The sequence below is a fragment of the Herpailurus yagouaroundi genome, unplaced genomic scaffold (genome assembly GCF_014898765.1).
Source record: "Herpailurus yagouaroundi ecotype Mexico unplaced genomic scaffold, PumYag 77, whole genome shotgun sequence".
NCBI lineage: Eukaryota > Metazoa > Chordata > Mammalia > Carnivora > Felidae > Herpailurus > Herpailurus yagouaroundi.
The window spans coordinates 19621689-19629425 of record NW_024412388.1 but is presented as its reverse complement, the minus strand read 5'-3'; positions in this window follow the sequence as shown (position 1 = coordinate 19629425).

The following is a 7737-nucleotide window of genomic DNA, read 5'->3' as shown; positions in this document are numbered from 1 at the left end:
TGCCTTTAAATTTCTTCCATGTCTTTATGAGTGGCTTGATAGCTCTCTCTCTCTCTCTCTCTCTCTCTCTCTCTCTCTCACTCTCTCTCTCTCTTTGTGCTGAATAATATTCCACTGTATGGTTGTACCATAGTTTATTTATCCATTCACTTGCTGGAGGACATTTGGTTGCTTTCAAGTTTTGGCAATTATGAGTAAAGCCTCTATAAATATTTACATGCAGGTTTTTGTGTGAGCATAAGTTTTCAACTCATTTGGGCACATACTGAGGAACCTGATTCCTGTATCTTCTGGTAAGAGTATGTTGAGTCTTATAAGAAATTGCCAAACTGGGTTCCAAAGTGGCTGTGCCATTTTACCTCCCCCCAGAATGAATGAGAGTTCCTGTTTCTCCACATCCTTGCCAGCATTTGGTGATGTCAGTGTTTTGAATTTGGGTCATTCTAATGGATGTGTCATGGTATCTCATTTTTGTTTTAATTTTCAATCCCCTAATGACATATGATGTTGAGCATCTTTTCATATGCTTATTTGCCATCCGTATATCTTCTTTGGTGAGCTCTTCAGATCTTCTGTCCGTGTTTTAATTGAGTTGTTCATTTTCTTATTGTTGACTTTTAAGCGTTCTTTGCAGACGTTGGGTCACGGTTCTTTATCAAACATGTCTTTTGCAAATATTTCCTCCCATCCATGGCTTGTTTTCTCATTCTCTGGATTGATTTTTATTACTGATTCCGTTTTTTTTTCCTTGCGATTGAAAAAAAAGTATTCTTATAAGTATGTGTTACATGAATAGCATGTAGCTTGGTTTTGCCAGTGCCTTCCTTCATCTATGAGGGACCCCACTTTTGTCAGATGTACCAGGCAGTCTGCATGTTCAGTATTGTGGCCCAGAGAGGGAGCGTAACTTGCTTGAGATCGCACAGCATGTTTGCTAAGATGATATATCCCTCTCATGTGCTTAGCCTTCCCAGTAACCAGAGAACTGTCTTCTTTGGTCTGTGTGAGACTCCTGGAATGCTGCTTCTTTTTTCTTAACTTTAAACGAATTAGGTAGACCGTCAGGTGACAATAGCAGGTATTTTTCATAAAGGAAAAAAGAAATTAAAAAGGCCTCATCATCATGCCACCTCAATAAATCTTTTTCACTTTTCTGACAGTTTTGTCCGTCCGTCTAGCAAAGGCTGGGACGAGGTGTGCACAAAAACTGTCATAGTGATCATCGTGGTTTCTTCTTTTTTATGTTACCTTTTCCCAGGTTTTAGTTTGCAAAATGATATTTGAGAATGGCTGCTTAATATATTTTTAAATTTTTTTTATATTTATTTTTGAGAGAGAGAGACGGAGCATGAGCAGGGGAGGGGCAGAGAGGGAGACACAGAATCCAAAGCAGGCTCCAGGCTCTAAGCAGTTAGCACAGAGCCTGATGCAGGGCTCGAACCCACGGACCGCAAGATCATGACCTGAGCTGAAGTCGGATGCTTAACCGACTGAGCCACCAGGGCTTATATCTTATTTGAAGCAGCCCCCCTGACTGTAAGTCTCACTCCATCCCACTGTCCTGTTTTCTTCTCTTGATAGTATTTATTACTCTCAGAAATTATCTTTATTTATTTTCATGTCTGTCTTCTCCTAACAGAGAATGTAAGCTCTGTGAGGCCAGGGGACTTTTCGATCTCACTTGCTCTGTGTCTCCAGTGATTACAACAGTGCCTGGCACATAGCCTATCAATAAATATTTAATTGACTCAAGAATTCAGAAGACCACAGTTTTCTGAGTTGCTCATTGACTACCCAATTTTTTTTTTTTTTTTTTTTTTAACTGACTAGTCGACTTGTTAGTTTATTTCAGGGGAATCAAGTGGTTGGAGAGGAGGGTTTTGGATTCCTCTCTCCCCTTTGTCATTTATTAACTTTGTGACGTTGGCCGGTATATTTAGCTTCTCCGAATCTAGTTTCCTTATTTGTAATGAGGGTAATATCAGTGCCTGTCTTGTAGCCACTACAAGGTAGTTACCGTGGGGATTTAATAAAAATAATACGTGGCAAGTGCTTAGCACAATGCGCATGAAATACAGCACGAGTGACATTAGCCGTTCATCACTGGCACCCTAAGTACTCCCCAGGTGTTGTCTCATGTGATCCTCAAAACTGCCCAGATTACAGGACCATATTTGTATGTGTCACTGAGTTGCACATTTATTTGTATACCTTTCTGTATTTGGATTGTAGTCGATAGAAAGTTTGCCTAACAACAACAAAAAGCCAATGAGGTAGGAGCCGTCATCATCCCCATTTTACAGATTGGGAAACTGAGGGTCAAAGAGGTAAGTCATTGGCTCAAGATCACAAGAGAGCTGAAGCTCTGCGACCCGTGCTCTTAACAACAGCTCTTCATGCCCCCACGTGCTGCCTGGCCTGTTCAAACACTCAGTAAACAAACAGTAGCTTTTATTGTGGTTAACATTCAACATTTTTGTTGTTGAAAAATTTTCTTCTATTTTCTTTAATTTTTTTTTAAGTTAATTTATTTATTTGTTTTGAGAGAGAGAGCAGGGGAGGAGGAGAGAGAGAGGGAGAGAGAATCTCAAGCAAACCCCATGCTCAGTGTGGAGCCCGACGTGGGGCCCAACCACGACCCGAGCTGATATCAAGAGTCGGATGCTCAACCTACTGAGCCACCCGGGCACCCCTACATTTTTTTCTTCTATTTTAAATAATGCTTCAGAGTACATCTTTGGGCATTTTTGGCTTTTCTCTGCTTGTGAATGATTTCCCTTAGATAAAACCCCAAGGATAGAATTAACGGCGGGAAATGCCTAGAGAGCTGAAGTGACTTTGCTCAAGGTCACATATAAGTAGTGGTGCTTGGAGTAGGGCCATCATGCACAGTTGTACAGGTTGTTCACTTCACAAGGGCGATTGATCCAGGGGTAAGTGGGCTTCCCAGAGGGGGTCCAGTCCAGGTCCAGCTGAGCCTTTGGCAATGTTTGAAGGGGCAGAGGTAAAAGGGCATTCCAAGTAGGGGCACATAGGAGAAGGGAATGAGGAGAGCGTGATGGGGAAACCAGTTTCAAAGGAGCAGAGAATCAGAAAAAGGGGGTTATGAGGAGATAGGTAGGGCTGGGTCATTCATTCATTCCCTAAATATTTGCTAGGCTCCTACTGTATGTTGGGAGCTGTGGATACAGCAGTGAACAAGCCCATCCAATCCTGGTACTCATGGAACAGGTACTTTATTGGCTGGGGGTGGGGACGACAATTGACAAGGAAATTGAGTAAAACAATTATAGATTTTGAAAAATAGTGGACAAAGTAGGTGCTGAGTCCAGGAACAATGCGATGGGGACCTATTTAAATAGAGTGCTAAGGAAGGCCTCTTTGGAGAGGTAACATCTTAGTTGAGAAGGGGAAGACTATTCCAGGCAGGGCACCCAGCACATGCAAAGGCCCTGAGGTGGGTGCTACAGAGAGGACATTCAAAGCCAGACACGAGAGGGTCTGGAGGAGTTGTAAGTTCAGAAGTCCTTTCAGACAGTCTCGAGCAAAGGACTCTTGTCTCCATCCCAGTCTGATCTTTCTTCTAGGTTCAGTTTCATTTTGTCTACTGGTTGACCCCACAAAGCAGTCACCTCAAAGTTACACATCTTCCCCAACCAGCTTTCTATCTCCAGTTGTCCTTCTAGTTCTCTACACTCTCCCAGACTGTTGCCAAGCTCCTTGATTCTTCCTTCCTCATTCCCTCACTTCTATCCCTGCTTTGGCCACCTTCCTAGACCAGGGAAGCAGCCAGGTAGTCTCATGCAGGGGGCCACACACACAACAAGCACTTTGGAGGCATGCAGACATGGGTTCAAATCTCAGCTCTGCCATTCAGTATATCTCATTGGGGCTTGGTTTACAGGGAGTTAGTCATATGGTGGCTAGGGAGTCAAATGAGATGATGATGTAAGTGACAGCAGCTGGCACACAGTAGGTATTTGATAAATGACAGTGCCTTGCCCTTTCCCTACCAATCTTGGGAACCATCTTGTTTTCTTCATACCTTGACTCTTCATATTTGGGAAGCAGAGAGATGGTAAAGGTCGGGGTAACCACCAACTCCCTAAATATCTCTTTGGGGAATCAAATCCCCAAGTATCCCCTTTTCCAAGAATTTTAAACAGATAGCTTAATTTGTAAGTACAATACCTACTATTAAGTGAAGGTTTACTACGTGCTGGTTACCGTGCTAAGTGCCTTACATACACTCTTTTCTTGTCCTCATGACAGTCCTGTGAAGGTATTTCCATTGCTATCCCCATTTTATAGCTCAGGAAGCAGATTCAGAAAAGTAAAGCGACTGGTCTAAAGTCACAAAGTTCAGGGATGAAATTGGGACTTGAGCCCACATTTTTCTGGCACCATAAAAACCTGTGTGCCCAACCACCAGGCAATCCTGCCTCATAGCCCATCCGGCTAAAGCAGGGAGAACCAACATGTTTCATTTCTTGAGTGCAGAAGGCCCAGAGGTGAGAGATTTCCTGAATCCCATAATGGACCGGACACTAAGCTGCAGACCCACAACTGCCCCAGCAGAGCAAAATCGGTGGTCTAAGACCTCAGGGTGGCCTAGACCTTCATCCCTAGTGCTGGAGGACCTCCCCACGGCAACAGAGCCATAAACACAAGCAGCTCTTTCAACAGGACGCCGAGCCTGAGTCATGGAGTATTTATAGACGGGCCTCTACTCTTCCCTCAGCTCTGCCAGGATTTATCAGGTTCACTTGGGGCTCGGAGGGTGACAACTTGTTTATCATCCAAGGTGCCCAAGCGGGCTGTTGGGACATTCTCCGAGAACGAGGTCTGGTGGCCTGCCCGTGTTTAGACCTGACCTGACCCCCATACATCAGACTGAGGCAACATCAGCTGTTCCACCTTCTCCCAAATACCCCCACACCCAGCCCTCCCACAACCACACCCACACCCACACCCAGTGAACTTACGGTCTCAGGGTAAAATGGGACGGAAATGTTACTTCTTTTGGGAAGACATCTTGGATTACTCTGGAAAGGTTAAAAATTTTCCCTAGCCCCACTGCTCTTGGGAAGTGAAGCCTCACATTGGTCAGATAATTGAATTTGTCATAATAATGTTAACTAAGGACCTTCTCTGTACCCGATACCATGCTAAGAGTTTTAACATTACTTTGAAAAAGCCTCAGAATAACGTTACAGGTTGGATATTAATTTAACATCACCTTTATAGATGAGGCAACTGAGGCTCAGAGAGGTCAAGTAACTTGCCCAAGACCGCCAATCAGTGGGGCGAGCCTCAAAAATCTAGGTCTTCCTTGGTTCCAGAGCCAAAGCTGTGGGTGAACTTGGGCCAGTTACTTCCCCTCTGAGCCTCTGTTTCTTTATCTGTAAAATGGAGTACTAATACCTACCTCTCATAGTCGTAAGGACTGAATAAAACTGGTATGTCGTAGGCTCCCAACCACTGATTGTGGACCCTAGCCCCGAGCCTCAACAATCAGTAATTTGGCTTGTCCTAAGCCACTTAGGACGATTAAGCAGGTCACACTGGACTCAAACTTCAGGGACTTGAATCCAGGACCCAGACTCTTCCAGTCACCACTGCCCCACCCTTTGTTCCTTCCCAAGAGTAGGGGCAGAGGAATGAGGGAGTAGAAGGGGCGTGGGGAGGTTAGGGGGTGGCTGTGCTCAGAGGCACAGAGGAGAGACCATGCTCTCACTCTTGGGATCTGTTTTGGATGGTGCCGGGCTCCAGGCTGCTGGCAGCCAGAGCTGGAGGTCTCAGTGCTGAGTTAACAGAGCAGCCCCTGGGGCCATATTTAGTGGTTGAGTGCTGACCCCAGTTGGGTGGCTTGGCTGCAGGCACTAGGCAGAACCTGCACTTATAACCCCTAATAGGTGGCCCCTGCAAAAAAACGGTGGGCTGGCTTTCTGAGTCTGAGTCTGAAGGCAACCCGCTCCTCTCTGCTGTCTTGGGCCCCTCCCTCCCCAGCCCAGTGCAGGGCACCCAACTCAAGGTTCAGACAGATTTGGGTTCAAGGCCTGGCTCTTCCACTTACGACCTGTATGACCTTAGGCAAGGTACTTAACCTTGGCGTCCTGATCTAGAAATGGAGATCATCACACATGCTTCATAGGGCAGTGATGATTAAATCAGGTCCCCTTCTTTCTTCCCCTCCCCCACTACCACTAGGGCCCATGACCTCTAAATGCACTCCCTAAGGCCTTGACCTGGGTGTTCCAGGGGTCCTAGGCTGCTCACCTCTCACAGTGCTTCCAGAAACCCTACTCCTAAGTCCCCTCTGGCCTGTTGGCCAGGGCCCAGCTCTGACAGAGGTGACGGCCCAGCTTCCTCAGTTGCAGCTCAGGTTTCCTGCTGGGCCTCAGTGAGAAGTCCCAGCTCTTTGAGACTTAATCCATAGGAACAGTGACTTTTTAAAAAGTGGGATTTCTTTCCAGCCATTTTCTATGCCTGTACAACATTTCTGATTTCTACGCTTCTTTACATAAACATAGATATAATCTTAACAGAAAAGAATCAGATTACATACAAACGACATCTGTCTTTCTGCTTGTGGCTAACAATATATTGCCGACGTCTTTTGATACTGGTATTCAATATAGAAAGCTCAAGGTCATTTTTTAAAATTAGAGAAATACTTATGTATATATGTACTTTATGCATGGGCAGTCGGAATTCTTATTGGGGTATGCTTTGTTTTATTTTTAAGTAAACTTTTCCTTGAAGTATAACATACATTCAGAAAAGTGCACAATTCACAAAGATACAGTTCAAAGCACCCTCACAAAGGGAGTGTACCTGAATAGCTCAAACTGAGATCAAGAGCCAGATCATGACCAGTGCTCCAGAGTCTGGCTTGTGACCCCTTCCGGCTCCTGCACCAAGGGCAGCACTCTCTTGATTTCTAACAGCTCAGATTAGTTAGGGCTTTTTTGAACTTTATAAAGACAGAATCATGTACGTACTCTTTTGTTCAACATTCTTTGAGATTCATCTATGTTGTTTCCCGTGGCGATATTTGTTCATTCTCACTGCTGTATAGCATTCACTGTGTGACCACACAACAATTTATTTGTTCGTTCCATTGATGGACATTGGAGTCGTTTCCAAAGTTTGCCACTACAAGCAATACTGCAAAAAACATCCTTGTATTTAAATGGATCTATGGATCTGATTATCTATTTAACTGTCTCTAGTTGGCTAAATATATCTTTCTGTCATTATCTTTCTAGGATTTTGATAAGATAGATGCCTCAGAATAGAACTGCTGAGTCACATGTATAGATACTTTACAGTTTGATTTTGTAAAATCGTACCCCTGCCCCAAGGTCAAGGGTAGTGGCAGTGTCTATTGCCCTACACTTTCACCAAAGTTGTATATTATTAATTTTTAATAGTTTTGCCAATCTGGTAGGGGGAAAATTAGATTTTATTGTGGTTTTAATGAGATTTTGAAAATTAGTAAGGAGAAGCCTCTTGCTTGTTTTTGTTTTGGGCGAGGGGGCATTGTCATTTATTCTCTTGTGCATTGCCTTTTTGTATCATTTGCTTATTTTTAAAACTTTAACGTATTATGGGTATTGACACTTGGTCTTTACGTGTGTTTCTACTGTTCCCAACGGTCACTTGTCTTTTAGCTTTGTTTATGGAGCAACTGCCAGTTTAAATATAGTTTGTTTTCCTCCTGCTTACTGTTTA